The 15,036-nt window shown below is 50.1% G+C and overlaps 1 non-coding gene across 1 annotated transcript; it reads right to left on the bottom strand.

Annotated features, from left to right (window-relative positions):
- Nucleotides 1-7,795: 7,795 nt before the first annotated feature.
- Nucleotides 7,796-7,958, bottom strand: LOC144669229 (U1 spliceosomal RNA). The gene has a single exon (XR_013573645.1). It is a non-coding gene; the product is annotated as a U1 spliceosomal RNA (small nuclear RNA).
- Between the last annotated feature and the right edge of the window lie 7,078 nt (nucleotides 7,959-15,036).

The following is a 15,036-nucleotide window of genomic DNA, read 5'->3' as shown; positions in this document are numbered from 1 at the left end:
TATAGAGTAATCGTAATGGGGGACTTCAACTATTCAAATTCACACTGGGATAGGAATAGTGCAAAGGGACAAGAGGGGCCAGAGTTCCTGGAATGTGCTTAAGATCATTTTCGGCGGCAGCATCTTTCCAATCCAACCAGAGGGCAGGCACTGCTGGACCTGCTTCTGGGCAATGAGTTGGCCCAAGTGGTCAAATATCACTGGGAGAGCCTCGAGGGGACGGTGATCATTGTATCATAAGGTTTAGATTGCCCATGGAAAAGGACAGAGAACAATCCAGAGCAGGGATAATTAATTGGGGGAAAGACAACTTCGATGAGATGACAATGCACCTGAGTCAAGTGAGTTGGAATCGAATGTTGGCGGAAAAGACAGTGGCTGAACAATGGACCATGTTCAGAGAGAAAGTATTGTAGACAATGTCAAGGTATATTCCCTTGCAGGGAAAGGTCGGACAAATAAATCCAGAACGCCCCTGGATGATGAGAGATGGAGGTGAGGTTGAAATGGAAGGAGTGCACATATGTCAGGTGGAAACTACAATCGACAATCAGGCTAAATATAGAAAGACCAAAAGGGAAGTGAAGAAACTAATAAGAAAAGCAAGGAGAGAGCCTGAAAAGAAGCTTCCAGCGAACATAAAAGGGAATTTCAAGGTCTTCTATCAACATGTATATAAAAAGAAAGGTTGGTAAAAGAAAGGGTAGGGCGGATTAGGGACAACAAACGGGACTTGCACGTGGAGGCTGGAGAAATAGTGGAGGTATTGAACAAGTAACGTCTGTCTTTACAAAGGAAGACGATGCTACCCAGGCCGAGGTGAGAGAGGAGGTAACTGGTACAGTAGAAGAATTTACAATTGATAGGAAGGTGGTGTTGGAAAGGCTATCTTTACTTAAAACAGATAAGGTACCAGGACCGGATGAGATGCATCCGAGTCTTCCAGTCTTCCTTAGACACCGGCGAGGTGCCAGAGGACTGGAGAATTGTGAATGTTACACCCTTGTTCAAAAAGGGTTGCAAGGATAAAGCTGGCAACTACAGACCAGTCAGTTTGACCTCAGTGGTAGGGAAACTTCTGGAAACTATAGTACCGGATAAAATCAATAATCACCTAGACAAGTGCAGGATAATTAAGGAAAGTCAGCATGGCTTCATCAAGGGAAAATCATGTTGAACTAACTTGGAGTTTTGCGGAGGTAACAGAGAAGGCTGATGAAGGAAATGCTGTTGATGTGGTGTATATGGATTTTCAAAAGGCATTTGAGACAGTGCCACACAACAGACTTGTGAGCAAAATTCTAGCTCCTGGAATAAAAGGGAAAGTAGGCACTTGGATAAGAAATTGGTTGAGTGACAGGAAACAGTAGTGATAAATGGTTGTTTTCCAGATTGGAGGAAGGTTTGTAGTGGGGTTCCTCAGGGGTCAGTTGTGGGGCCCTTGCTCTTTCTGATATATATTAATGCTCTAGACTGTGGTTTGCAGGGCACGACTTCAACATTTGCAGTTGATACAAAGATTCAAAATGTTGTCAACTGTGATGAGCATAGTCTTGAACTTCAAAAGGACATCGACGTTGAAGATGCAGAAAATTTGGATTTATTTTAAAGTACTAGCCAGGACCAGCAGCTAAGGCACCAAAGCATACACAAACAGTCGCAGCCTTACATGAAAGCTATAAACTTGTACAAAGGGCTCAGCTGTAAATTTGCAGTTAGGAAATGGGAGACACACGGGCGGGGACACGGGATAACTCAATCAAGAGATGGGGAAGCCCATTTCGCACCGTCTGATAGCAATCTTCAAAAGGACAATGCCCAGTCCCTGCACTGCAATTACTGTACAAGAACACAATTATCAGCCCACCGGGGGGGTCATTGTGCTGTGGCCTTTGTCTAACGAATACCATTAAGTTGTAACTGATAGTAAAAGATATATAAACTGTGCTCATTTCAACCTCGGTGGAGAAGCGCCCGAATTTCCCAGCATTTTCTCCCTGCATGTGTAATAAAGGAACCACTTGAATATTGCATCTGGACTCCGAGTGTTGAAATTTTGTCCCAGAGTATTCCTCGGACCTTTCAATTGGTGCTGCGAGCAGGGCCCGAAGGATGCAGGACACCGACGGGGAAATGGGATGAGTCAGTGTGAATTCATTTTTATTCATACTAAATCCGACTCCGTCCCGATCCAGGAACCGTCAGGCGCCCCACGTATCAGAAACCTGGGCTCCAGGCAATAGTTCAAGGGGTGGTAAGGGTGGGGTAGTTCGCTTGTCTTATAGATTGTTATAATTACATCCGGTATTAGCCGCAAGTAACGAGTTCGGTCAGAAAGGACCCAGGGTAAGAACCATACCGCTGACAACAACTATACCCCGACCGTCTTACCCAGAGATGGCCAGTGGTGACAAACTCGAGTGGGGACCAGAGGGATCCTTGACACAGCATTGAGCTGACAAAAATAAGAAATCGATAGGCAAAATGATAAAGAACAATTGGAACCCATTTGACTCACCCGCTGATCAGAGAAAATGGTGGGATAATCAGAAAAAAGACAAAGATGATGAAGCCTGGATCCTAATGTTAAGACAACACGTAGAGTTAAGTAAGAAAGTAAATCGAATGTTGGCCAACAAATCCCAAAATGAAGAGCTGGTCCAGGCAAAAAATCTCATGTCAGTTTCGGCAGCTTTACCACAGCCACCAGTAGCTGCACAATACGCAGATAATGTAGATTGGAACGGGCTGGTGGAACAAGCAGCAGGATATGAGGAACAACGGGAAGCGGGTTGGGAATCACCACCCCCGTAACCCGTGGCCCCAATTAAGATAGAGCATGTGCCCCTGGTGCCCGGACAACCAGGCAGACCAGGCACAGCAGCAAGCTGATTTCCGAGCCTTTAGAGCAGAAATGGCACAAGACTTAGGGCAAGCCCCAGTTAATTGGAATACAGTGACTGGAGTAAAACAAGAAAAGGGCGAGAGTGCCCATGAATATGGCAATCGGAGGTTTGGGGCATATTGTAACTACAGGGTTGTAGGTGCTGCGCTGAACCGAGACGATGTACAGATTATGCAATTGTACAAGGATGGCCTTAGCCTGGCCCACCAGGCAATCCTAAACACCAGGCCTGGGCCCACCAGGCGATCCTAAACACCGGGCCCACCAGGCGATCCTAGACACCGGGCCCACCAGGCGATCCTAGACACCGGGCCCGGGCTAGTAGACAAGAACACATATGATCGAGGAAGATGGGCCACCGGGGTAGATAACCACATAGGGAAAACTAAGATAAAGGTGTCGGCAGTGAGGTTACAGACCCCACTGAAATGGTGGCCACTGCAGCAGCCGTTCCTAAACCCGAGGTGTGCTTTAATTGTAAAAACCCGAACATAAAATATTTACAGTGTTAGATGTAGCCAATGGATTTTGGTCGATACCACTGGACCAGGAATCCCAAGATAAATTCGCTTTCACAGTGGGAGGGAGACGGTGAACATGGGCGAGGCTCCCACAGGGATTCCACAACAGCCCCAACATCTTCCATCGGGTCACGAGTGAGAAGCTGAGTCCGTGCGACGTAGAGTCTAACAACAGTACAATCTTATAATATGCAGATGATATCCTAATAGCGTCAGAATCGGAAAGGGGCCACATCGGAGCTCTCCTCTGATAGTCATAAGGACACTGAAAAATGCTGGATTTAAGATAAACCCCTTTATGAGTTGCTGACCGGGAGGGCGATGCGCTTGCCAGAGGGCAGAGCCACCGGAAGTGAGGATATGGGACCCATCAGAGATAAAATTAAAAACGATATTAAGCAATTGGATGGACAGCTAAAGGAATTACAACAGGAAGTGAAGGACCAACAGGCTATCAGGGATTTAGAAGAGAGGACAAAAGGGGGACCCGCGTCACCACCGGCTGAGGTCGGAGACATGGTGTTTGTTCAAATCACCCCTAGCCAACCAGGTTTTGCCCCAAAATGGACTGGACCGTACGGAATTATTCACGTGCCTGCGCCGATATGAAGGGAAAAGCTAGGTGGAAACACTGGTCGCAACTGAAAAGGTATGATGTAAGTAAGAAAGACTAAATTACCAGGCAGCGGGGGGAAAACGGGCAACGAGCAGTCCGTACTGTGTAGGCCAAGTGGTTTAGGATTCATTCCCGATCTGGAGGACCGGCCATCTGAAAGACAAAAGGGGGAATCCTCAACTACGGGGAGGGTCACCGTGGGCTGTGCACAAGGAGGGACGTAAAGGAGAAAGCTACAGTGTGTGAGAGATTTTTCGCAATTTACCTTCACACCCCAGGAGAACAACAACTGGGGTCACTGTCCCGGGGAGGAAGACTTGGGAATGACAGATACCTGGCATTGGATCTTGAGGGCCAAACACGGAGAGTTGACTGCAACGGCGGACCCCCGGACCGACACCACCCTGCTATCACAGGACACGACGACACCACAGAGACTATCTTGCCCAGACATGACCCCTGGGCCACAGAATGGACTGGTACTGTATACGGACGGTGAACTCTTGTATGATAATGTTAAACATGAAATTGTACAGGTAATTGTGAACCTGGCAGGTATGCGACTGCCAGAGTATTGCAGAAACCAAGCGCCCCTACGAAAACTGTACAAATTACTGAGTAAGGCTGTGATTAATCAGCCGGCCGACGCCACGGGAGCCACTAGATTCAGGGCACCACCAGAAGAGAGAGTTAGTTAACAATGTACTGACAAGGGTGAACACAGGGACTTCCCTGGTAAACTCTCTCGACATTCAAGGAATCAGCTCCGAGGTCACGAATCTTAAAGGGATCATGAGGCAGCTTGCTCATAAGAGTAGCGAGGGGTGGTGAAACGGCAGCGGCCCTAGGGGGCAAGAGTGTGGCATCTGTATTGGAAAGCGTACACGTTATAGAGACCCATGCTAAAGCCACCAGCCAATTAACAGAAAGGGAGGAACGACAAGAGGACAGCACCCAAAAAAGCCAGCTTACGGCCGGTGGATGATCGGGCAATTAAGACACAATCTGGGCCAGATCCAAAGTGGGGAGGTACCGGGCTGGATCAACAGTGCCCAGTTGTGGGGGATGGACAAGAACCCAGGCGTCATCGACGCATGTACATTGAAAGGAGTGACCAGGGTGTATGCGGTGATTCAGAAGTGCACCTCAAACCAAATGAACGTGATAGGTATGGGCAATCCCCTCAGTCACAGCAGACACGGGCCCACACCCTCAGTACCAAGTGGAGAACATTGGGTTAATCTGAGACAATGACTCCCTCCGGTACTACCCCATAGATATGCATGCCATATGCAAGAATGAGGGCATACACGGGGAATCACTGAGCGGGTGCAGGAGGAAAGGTAGCCTCACAATTAGCTCCCATCCAGTTGGAACGGGGGGGGGGTGCTGGACAAATGCGGGTACAACCGAACGGAGGGTTGTATATTAGAAATTACCCACAGAGAAAACCATCACACCCGCTCAGGATACAAGGGAACCCCGGCTCCCAGTTACTATCAGACACGCGTGAATGATGTACGTCCAACAAAGGGGTCAGGTCTCAGTCAACCCCTCCGACACACTCCACCATGCCCTGGAACACTATGACGAACCTAAGCAGGCCCCAATTCCCAACCTTCCCGAAAGTCTGACAAAGTTGAAAGGTGTCTTACGAAAGGTGAGGAATCAGCATTACGTGTTACAGGCGGTGTTTAAAAGGCTAATCAATGATATGGAAGAGCACTTGAGAGATCCGACATGGTGGGAGCAAGTGTGGGAATGGGGGCTGAATGCGGACATACACCCCTGGATAAGAATAAGCTCTCATATACTCGTCCAGTGCAGCTAGTGTTAGCATTGTTTAACTCTAATTCTTTCAATGTCTTCTCCAGACAATCCAAAAAGTACCAGGAGACCATGAGTGGCGTACTGAGAGGCTGCGAGGAGACATTTGCGTTACATTATGGGACCAGCAACACTCACACACACACAGATTACACAATCCACACTGACATCACTAAAAATCACAGACGGAATCTCAGTAACAATCCACATGCTTTGCACAGTCTTGTGTTGGGGGTTTAGTGTTTGATATTTCGAACTGCAGTGACATTCCCGACAAGATGAGTTAAAGTTTTAACCTTAACCAGAAAATGGCTGAAACATTGTTTTCCTGGGATGAACACGTCAAAGGACAGGAAGAATCAGAAAGTTGTCCTGCCCTGGGATTAACATATCAACGGACAGGCCTCCTGGGGAGCAGATTGAGAGACATCCCAACATGCCAGGGGTGGAGTCTGCAAACTGCTCGTTCAGGATATACCTGGCTAGGAACCCAATCCGAAAACCGCCTCCAGAGTGCGGAGCTAGTCCCCACTCTGGCTTAATGTGCGTGTGTGTTCCCTCTGTCTCAATCTGCTTTATAACTCTTTGACTTGTTTGTATTTGGATGTTGCTGAGTTGTAACTGAGAGTGAATCATTGGCTCTTGCGTTATTTTGTTTGAAAATGTTCTTTGCTCTCTGTTTTAATGGAATTAATTTTCTCCCCCACCCCTCAAAGAATTTTTATTTTGAAACCTGCAATCTGAAGATCCAGACTGGGACAAGGACTCTTCTTCTTCAGGAGTTTCCTGAGACCTTCTCCAAGGCCGTGCCCCATGGGCCCACGTGAGTTTGTGTCCGTTTCTTACCCTGAGATTTCATTTCCTCTCCGGGACCCTGGTTTTCGGTGGCTCCGGTTAACCAGTTCCTGTTGGACTGCGGGCCTGGAGTTTCAAAAAGAAAATCCTGGGGTTAAAGTAGCCCAGCCTTGCAATCCAAAACTTACATGTTAGCCTCCAGTGTGTGAGGAACAGGAGCCCCACAAGAGGAAATGAAAAGTCCTAAAGTGAAGCTGCCTAAAATCTTGTTATAATTCAGGGACAATGCGTGTATTTTGGGCTGTGCAATCATTCTGACGGTTAAACGGGATTCCCGGTGGTCATTTTACTGAGGGTTTAGATTTCTATCTGCCTTTCTCCAGTTTTCTTTCTGTTTATTTCTTCGCTTTGCGCTATTTAAGCCTTCAAGGAATAATCACAGGTGAATTGATGGGCCTACAGCAGGGCAAGTGAGCTGCAGAAGGGGCAGGGAAAGACTTTTACACATGAGGAGAGGGGGCAGGAGTTTCAGAAGGTAGGAGTCACACAGGGGGCTGATTAAGGGGGAGATTATACAGAGGGGGTGGGAGGCTGCTGTTCGTTTCGGAGGGGGATAATTAGAATGAACATGGGGACAGGGTGCTTGTTCATGTTTGAAATAGTGAGGGGTCGCTGCTACATGTTTAAAATGGTGAATGCATATGAGTTAATAGCTGATATGAGTTTGTATTTATACAGACGTCCAGATAGATAGGGGGTGGGGCGGTGCTGGGAGTGCGGGGACTGTTGTGATGGTGGGTTGGGTGTTAGATGGGGGTTGTTTGAGAGAGATTTTTGAGTGGGCAAACGCGGGGTTAAAAATGGCGCGAGTAATTTGGCGGCCACGAAACAAACGGTCTGGCGAAAATGATGCATAGATGGAATAATTGTCGGCTGATAATGACAGGGAGGAAAAGAATGGGGGTTGGATAATATTTGCGAGGAGGAAAGAAAAAGCTAAATAACCAGTCCAGTATAGATTTTGAAGAGCACACATTGGGGGTTATATATTTCTTTTTTCAGAAAAGGTTGCTGACAGGAAATAGAAGAGAAAATGAAAGATATGATGAAATCTATTTTTTGAATTGTGAATCGGGGAGAGCGCAAACGCAGTCCCCCACTACCACAAATTTTACAGTCGAGTATCCCGCATTTGGGGACATCGCAGGCGTCAGCACACCCGAAGTGCAATGGGCTAGCATCGTCCTGGGAGAACCTTTTTTTTTTGCAAAAATATACTTTATTCATAAAATATCTTCAACCACATTCCAAACCATTTCAAAAACACCATTACAAGGGTACAATCCGGTTCAACTTTAACAAAATGTATCACCAGGTGCATCAGTACAAACAATATTACAATCATTTACAGGCTTTCACTTTGAGCTGTACAGCCCGAGGGGCTCTAAACAGTTCCCAGTCTCTCGGTGCGCTGTGGCAGAAAGGTCTTAGACAGCGGCCCTTCCCCATTGCGCTTTTGCAGCAGCTGCCCCAAGCTTTAGTGCGTCCCTCAGCACGTAGTCCTCGGCCTTGGAATGTGCCAGTCCGCAACACTCGGTCGGGGACAACTCTTTGCGCTGGAAGACCAACAAGTTTCGGGCAGACCAAAGCGCGTCTTTCACCGAGTTGATGATCCTCCAGCTGCAGTTGATGTTTGTCTCGGTGTGTGTCGCTGGGAACAGCCCGTAGAGCACAGAGTCCTGTGTCACAGAACTGCTCGGGATGAACCTCGACAGCAACCACTGCATCTCTCTCCAGATCTTCTTTGCAAAGGCACCAACTACAAGGATGTGAACAACGGTCTCATACCGACCACAGCCACCTCGAGGGCAACATGCCAAGGGGGTGAGACTCCTGACTTTGACAGTCTGCTCGGGGAACCATCCCACAGGGTCCACCCTCTCCTTTTCCCTCAGGGCCTCTAAGACGTTACGTGCTGACCACTGCCTGATGGACTTGTGGTCAAAGGTGTTTTTCTGCATAAATTTTTCCACCAGGGACAGGTGGTACGGCACGGTCCAACTACTTGGAGCGTTCCGCGGCAGCGTGGCCAGACCCATCCTTCGCAACACCGGGGACAGGTAGAACCTCAGCACGTAGTGACACTTGGTGTTTGCGTACTGAGGGTCTACGCACCGCTTGATGCAGCCGCACACAAAGGTGGCCATCAGTATGAGGGCGATGTTGGGCACGTTTTTTTCCCCTTTATCTAGAGGCTTGTACATCGCGTCTCTGCGGACACGATCCATTTTCGACCTCCAGATAAAGCGGAAGATGGCTCGAGTGATCGCCACCACGCAGGAGTGTGGAATGGGCCAGACCTGCGCCACGTACAGCAACAGCGAGAGTGCCTCACACCTGATGACCAGGTTCTTACCCGCAATGGAGAGGGAGCGTCGCTCCCACATGCCCAGTTTCCTTTTCACCATAGACACTCGCTCCTTCCAGTTTCTAACGCATGCCCCGGTCCCTCCGAACCATATCCCCAGCACCTTCAGGCCGTCAGCCCTGACAGTGAAGGGGACAAAGGATCGGTCAGCCCAGTTCCCAAAGAACATGGCCTCGCTCTTCCCACGATTTACCTTGGCTCCCGAGGCCAGTTCGAACTGGTCGCAAATGTGGATCAGTCTGCGCACCGACAGCGGATCCGAGCAGAAGACGACGACATCGTCCATGTACAGGGAGGCTTTTACCTGAGTGCCTCCACTGCCTGGGATCGTCACTCCTCTTATGCCCGGATCCTTCCTGATGGACTCGGCCAAGGGTTCTATGCAACACACGAAAAGAACAGGCGAGAGAGGTCAGCCCTGCCTGACTCCAGATTTAATCGGAAAGCTATCTGTTTCCCACCCATTGATTGAGACTGCGCTACTGATGTTAGTGTAGAGCAGTTGGATCCAATATCGAATTCCCTCCCCAAACCCCATTTTGGAAAGCACATCCACCACGTAGGTGTGTGATATTCTGTCAAAGGCCTTCTCCTGATCCAGGCTGATGAGGCAAATGTCCACACCCCTATCCTGCACATAGGCAATCGTATCCCTGAGCAGCGCCAGGCTGTCAGAGATCTTCCTGCCTGGCACAGTGCAGGTCTGGTCATGGTGTATCACCAATTCCAGAGCGGATTCGACCCGATTGGCGATGACCTTGGACAGAATCTTATAGTCCACATTCAACAGTGAAATGGGTCGCCAAATTCTAATTTCCTCCCTTTCTTCCTTGTGCTTGTAGATGAGGGTGATGATGCCTTTCCTCATGGATTCTGACATGCTGCCGGCCAGGAGCATACTCTCGTACACTTCTAGTAGGTCTGGGCCCTTCCAGTCCCACAGAGCCGAATACAACTCCACCGGCAAGCCGTCGCTTCTGGGGAGATTTACTCTTCTCGAAGGACTCAAGGGCCTAAGTCAGTTCGTCAGGAGTTCGCGGTTTGTCAAGCCTCTCCCGTGTACTGTCGACTAAGACCTCCGTGATAGAGGACAAGAAGGACTGGGAGGCCGTGCTGCCCGTGGGCTTCACGTCATACAATCCGGCATAAAACGATTTGCTGATCCTCAAAATGTCGGACTGCGCTGACTTTACTGAGCCGTCTTCTTCCTTCAGGCTGCTGATCACAGAGCTCTCTCTCTGTACCTTTTCGAAGAAGAAACGTGAGCACGTCTCATCCTGCTCCACGGAGCGCGCTCCGGAATGGAAGATGTTCTTGGAGGCAAAGGGCTAGGCTTGCTGGCTCTTCACCTCTTAGAGTTCCTCCTTGACATCGACCCCCACCGACTGCAGCCGGAGCAGATTCTGCATGTATTTCAGGAGTCGGGACATTTCCCTCTGTTCCTTTCTAGCTTTCTGGGTGCCTTTGACGATGAAAAACCTCTTGATGTTTCCCTTGATCGCTTCCCACCAGTGTGTCAGGGACTCAAAGAGGGGTTTCATGGTTCTCCAACCTTTGTAATCCCTCTTGAGCTCCTCAATGTTCTCTGGGGTCAGCAGTTGCACGTTTAGCTTCCATGCCCCCCTGCCCACCCTCTGGTCTTCCTCTAAGTGACAGTCAACCAGTAGGAGGCAGTGGTCAGAGAACACCGGCTTGACATCGGTGGATCTGACTGCGAATGCGCGGGACACAAACAGTTAGTCTATCCTGAAACGGATGGACCCGTCTGGTCGCGACCGGGTGTATCTATGCTGTGCTCAGTCTGCAGGGTTGCTGAAGACGTCGTGCAGCTTGGCATCCTTAACTGTTTCCATCGGGGATCTGGACGTAGCGTCCAACCTTCTGTCGGCCCTGCCGGATCGTCCAGCCGCATCGATGTTGCAGTTGAAGTCACCGCCCACAATGACCGGCCTGGACGTCACCAACAGCAGTGGGAGCTGCTGAAAAACCGCCAGCCGGGCGGTCTTTTGTGCCGGGGCATACACGTTAATTAACCGGAGTGGAGCATTCTTGTACATTACTTTTGCTACGAGGAGGCACCCACCCATGACCTCCTTAACCTCGGAGACAGTGAAGTTGCCTCCCCGCAGCAGAATACCAAGGCCGGAGGAACGAGAGTCGTATCCGTCCGATCAGATCGATGGCCCGTATGACCACCACCGTGACCATTGTCTGTAGTAGCTGAGGTGCGGTATCGCACACTCCTGCAGAAACAACAGGTCAGCTTTGACCTTGGCAAGGTAATCCAAGGTCGCTACACATCGCGTAGTTGATTTAATGCTATGCACATTTATGGATACCATCTTTACACCCATTTTAAAGCATTTAGTCTCTTACCAAACCTGTTGCCTCTGAGAGTCCCAGGCCTTTGGTCTGCTCCTGCATACCCATAGTGTTTACAAATTGCCTCACTTTGGATGGGCTGAGGAAACTGTCCTGAACATCCCCATTGGCAATGTTCTGCTCAGGTGGCATCTGGGGTTCGAGCAGAGAATGGGATTTGAAATGTCCTCTGTTGGAGAAGCTTCTCCAATCCTCTCCCTCTCTGGGGCGTTGCTACTCCCGGCTTCCCGGAGCTGGGGTGCGCTGAGCGCCTCACTGCTCCCAGATTCCTGGGGCTGGGATGCGCTGGCCTCTTCGGGTTGTGGGCAAAGTTGGGGTGCGCTGGTCTCCTCATTGTCTCCAATGTTCTGGAGCTCAGGTGTCTCGTCCTCCAACTCCCTAGAGCTTTGCCGCTTCTTCTGCAGGTGTCGCCCAGGCACTTCTTCGTCCGAAGAGCAGCTGCCCTTGTTATCCGTGTCGGATGGGAGACGCCTCTTGCCTCTTGTCTGGGAAGTGGCTTGGTCCCTTCTTCCTTTTGGCTCTCTTCACCAGCTGCCACTCCCCCTGCTGATTTTCCGCTGCTTCCTCCTCCTCCATTGATTCGCTCTCCTGAGGAGTGGGAGGTTCAGGGGGCAGTGCTGTTGATCGGTTGTCTGCTGCCTCAATCTTTTCCTCCACCTTGTCTCTCCCTGTGTCCTCCTTTGTCCCCTTGTTTTCACTGGGGGCCATGGTGGTTGGAGTGTTGCAAGTGTCCTTGGTAGTGGTGACTCGAAGCATTTCTGCTGCTTCCCCCTCTTTGGCTTTGGCTGCCTGTGCATAATTGAGGCAGCGTTTGGGGCAGGTCCTGTAGAGGTGAGCTGCCTCGCCACACAGGTTGCAGCTCTTAGTCTGTTTGCAATCCTTTGTCTGGTGCCCTTCCTGTTTGCAGTTCTTGCAGAGGGCGCCGATGCAGTTGGCCGCCACATGACCAGACTTGCCGCATGAGCAACAAAGTTTGGGTTGCCCAGCGTAAACAAAGTAGCCATGGCTTCTCCCGATAGCGAAGCTGGAAGGAGGGTGGAAGATGGTTCCCTTACCGTCGGGGTCTTGAGCGTGACCTTAACCTGGCGTTTGCATGTCCAAATCCTGAAGGCGTCTCTATCCTCGCTGGAGCTCCCAACTTTGTTGACGTACCTGGCGAGGAAGGTGAACACGTCGGCGACAGGGTCGTAGGGGTTACAGAGACGCACTGTCACCACATGGTCCCGTTGCAACGGCGGAGCAAAGAGCGGCTCCACCGTCAGGATCTTCATCTCCGGCTGGTCTCTGTTCTCCTCGAACACCTTCAGGAACGTGACGCAAGCTGCCACTCGCTTGAAAGTCACATCGAAATGTCCAGCGCTTGGCAAGTCTTGCAGGGAGTAGATCTCCTCCGCTTCAAATCCACATGCCTTCAACAGGATCCGCTTGATGAAGAAGGCCCGATCCATGGGTGCTCCTCCTTCGCTGCCCTTCACCGTCACCCGAACAGTGTTACGTACCCCATCATATGGGGCTCGACTGGTTATAGCCATCGCTTCACGACTACACTTTATCTTAGCCAAAAGGCCGAGTCAATCGAATGTTGGCCAACAAATCCCAAAATGAAGAGCTGGTACCGGCAAAAAATCTCATGTCAGTTTCGGCAGCTTTACCACAGCCACCAGTAGCTGCACAATACGCAGATAATATAGATTGGAACGGGCTGGTGCAACAGGCAGCAGGATATGAGGAACAACGGGAAGCAGGTTGGGAATCACCACCCCCATAACCCGTGGCCCCAATTAAGATAGAGCATGTGCCCCCGGTGTCCGGACAACCAGGCAGACCAGCTCAAGCGGCCGTACCGGCACAAAATGGGCAGCCGGCCCAGGCGCCAATACACGGACAGAGAGCTATAACGGGGGGTTCCTGGCGCAACTGAGAACCACGTATGTGTCCCTGTCACCTAGCGACACTATGAAGCTATTGGAAATAAATTACCCCAACTAAAACCTAGACACGGAATGAGTCGTTTTGGCAAAAATTGAGGGAAATAAGGCAATGCCACCGTCTCCATAACAGGGACGTTCGCGGGTTAGTCCGGATAAAACTACCTGAGGCGTTTTGGGGACGGCTGCGGCGAGCGTATCAGGACGGAACCTGGTGTAATGATATCGCTGCAGACCAGGCACAGCAGCAAGCTGATTTCCGAGCCTTTAGAGCAGAAATGGCACAAGTCTTAGGGCAAGCCCCAGTTAATTGGAATACAGTGACTGGAGTAAAACAAGAAAAGGGCGAGAGTGCCCATGAATATGGCAATTGGAAGTTTGAGGCATATTGTAACTACGGGGGTGTAGGTGCACTGGAGGTTCACTAGAGCTTTCCCCACCAGGGACTGCAACGCCACCACGGCCACAAAGATCCTCGCTTTTGAAGTAGTACCAAGGTGGGGAATCCCTTTACAGATAGATTCGGATCAAGGAGCGCATTTTACGGACAGTATTATGAAAAGGACGTGTGAGCTGCTCGGAGTAAAACAGAAATTTCACGTACCTTACCATCCACAAAGCTCAGGAATGGAAGAATGTATGAACCGCACGTTAAAAAATGCTATTGCAATGGCAAACACAGCAACTAGTAGGGGATGGGTGGATGTGCTCCCCCGCATATTGATGCGACTGAGGGCTACCCCCAACAGGACAACTGGTTTAACCCCTTATGAGTGGATGACCGGGAGGGCTATGCGCTTGCCAGAGGGCAGAGCCACCGGAAGTGAGGATATGGGACCCATCAGAGATAAAATTAAAAACGATATTAAGCAATTGGATGGACAGCTAAAGGAATTACAACAGGAAGTGAAGGACCAACAGGCTATCAGGGATTTAGAAGAGAGGACAAAAGGGGGACCCCCGTCACCACCGGCTGAGGTCGGAGACATGGTGTTTGTTCAAATCACCCCTAGCCAACCAGGTTTTGCCCCAAAATGGACTGGACCGTACGGAATTATTCACGTGCCTGCGCCGATATGAAGGGAAAAGCTAGGTGGAAACACTGGTCGCAACTGAAAAGGTATGATGTAAGTAAGAAAGACTAAATTACCAGGCAGCGGGGGGAAAACGGGCAACGAGCAGTCCGTACTGTGTTAGCCAAGTGGTTTAGGATTCATTCCCGATCTGGAGGACTGGCCATCTGAAAGACAAAAGGGGGAATCCTCAACTACGGGCAGGGTCACCGTGGGCTGTGCACAAGGAGGGACGTAAAGGAGAAAGCTGCCTCTTATATCCAACCTAAACCCTGGTGATCACCAGCAGTGTGCTTCATTACAGAAATAACAATAACCGGGTAACCTCCACGCCAAGATGGAAAAAAGCTGGGTGTCCATGATCATTACCAGGGCCCTGGCTATCGCAGCCACCGGCATACAGAATGTAAACCGTGAAGCAGTGGCCGGTATGGGCTTATACTACAAGAATGTCAGCGACGGATATTGCGTGAAAGGTGTGAATGTCACAACGGAAAGGTCAATGCTCTTCAAGTGTGGCACCGGGCTTACGCAACTATCCATTGGAACGAGCGATGGTGA

The sequence above is a fragment of the Cetorhinus maximus genome, chromosome 28 (genome assembly GCF_964194155.1).
Source record: "Cetorhinus maximus chromosome 28, sCetMax3.hap1.1, whole genome shotgun sequence".
NCBI lineage: Eukaryota > Metazoa > Chordata > Chondrichthyes > Lamniformes > Cetorhinidae > Cetorhinus > Cetorhinus maximus.
The sequence above is the reverse complement of the archived record's forward strand: the minus strand, read 5'-3'. Positions and strand labels throughout refer to the sequence as shown.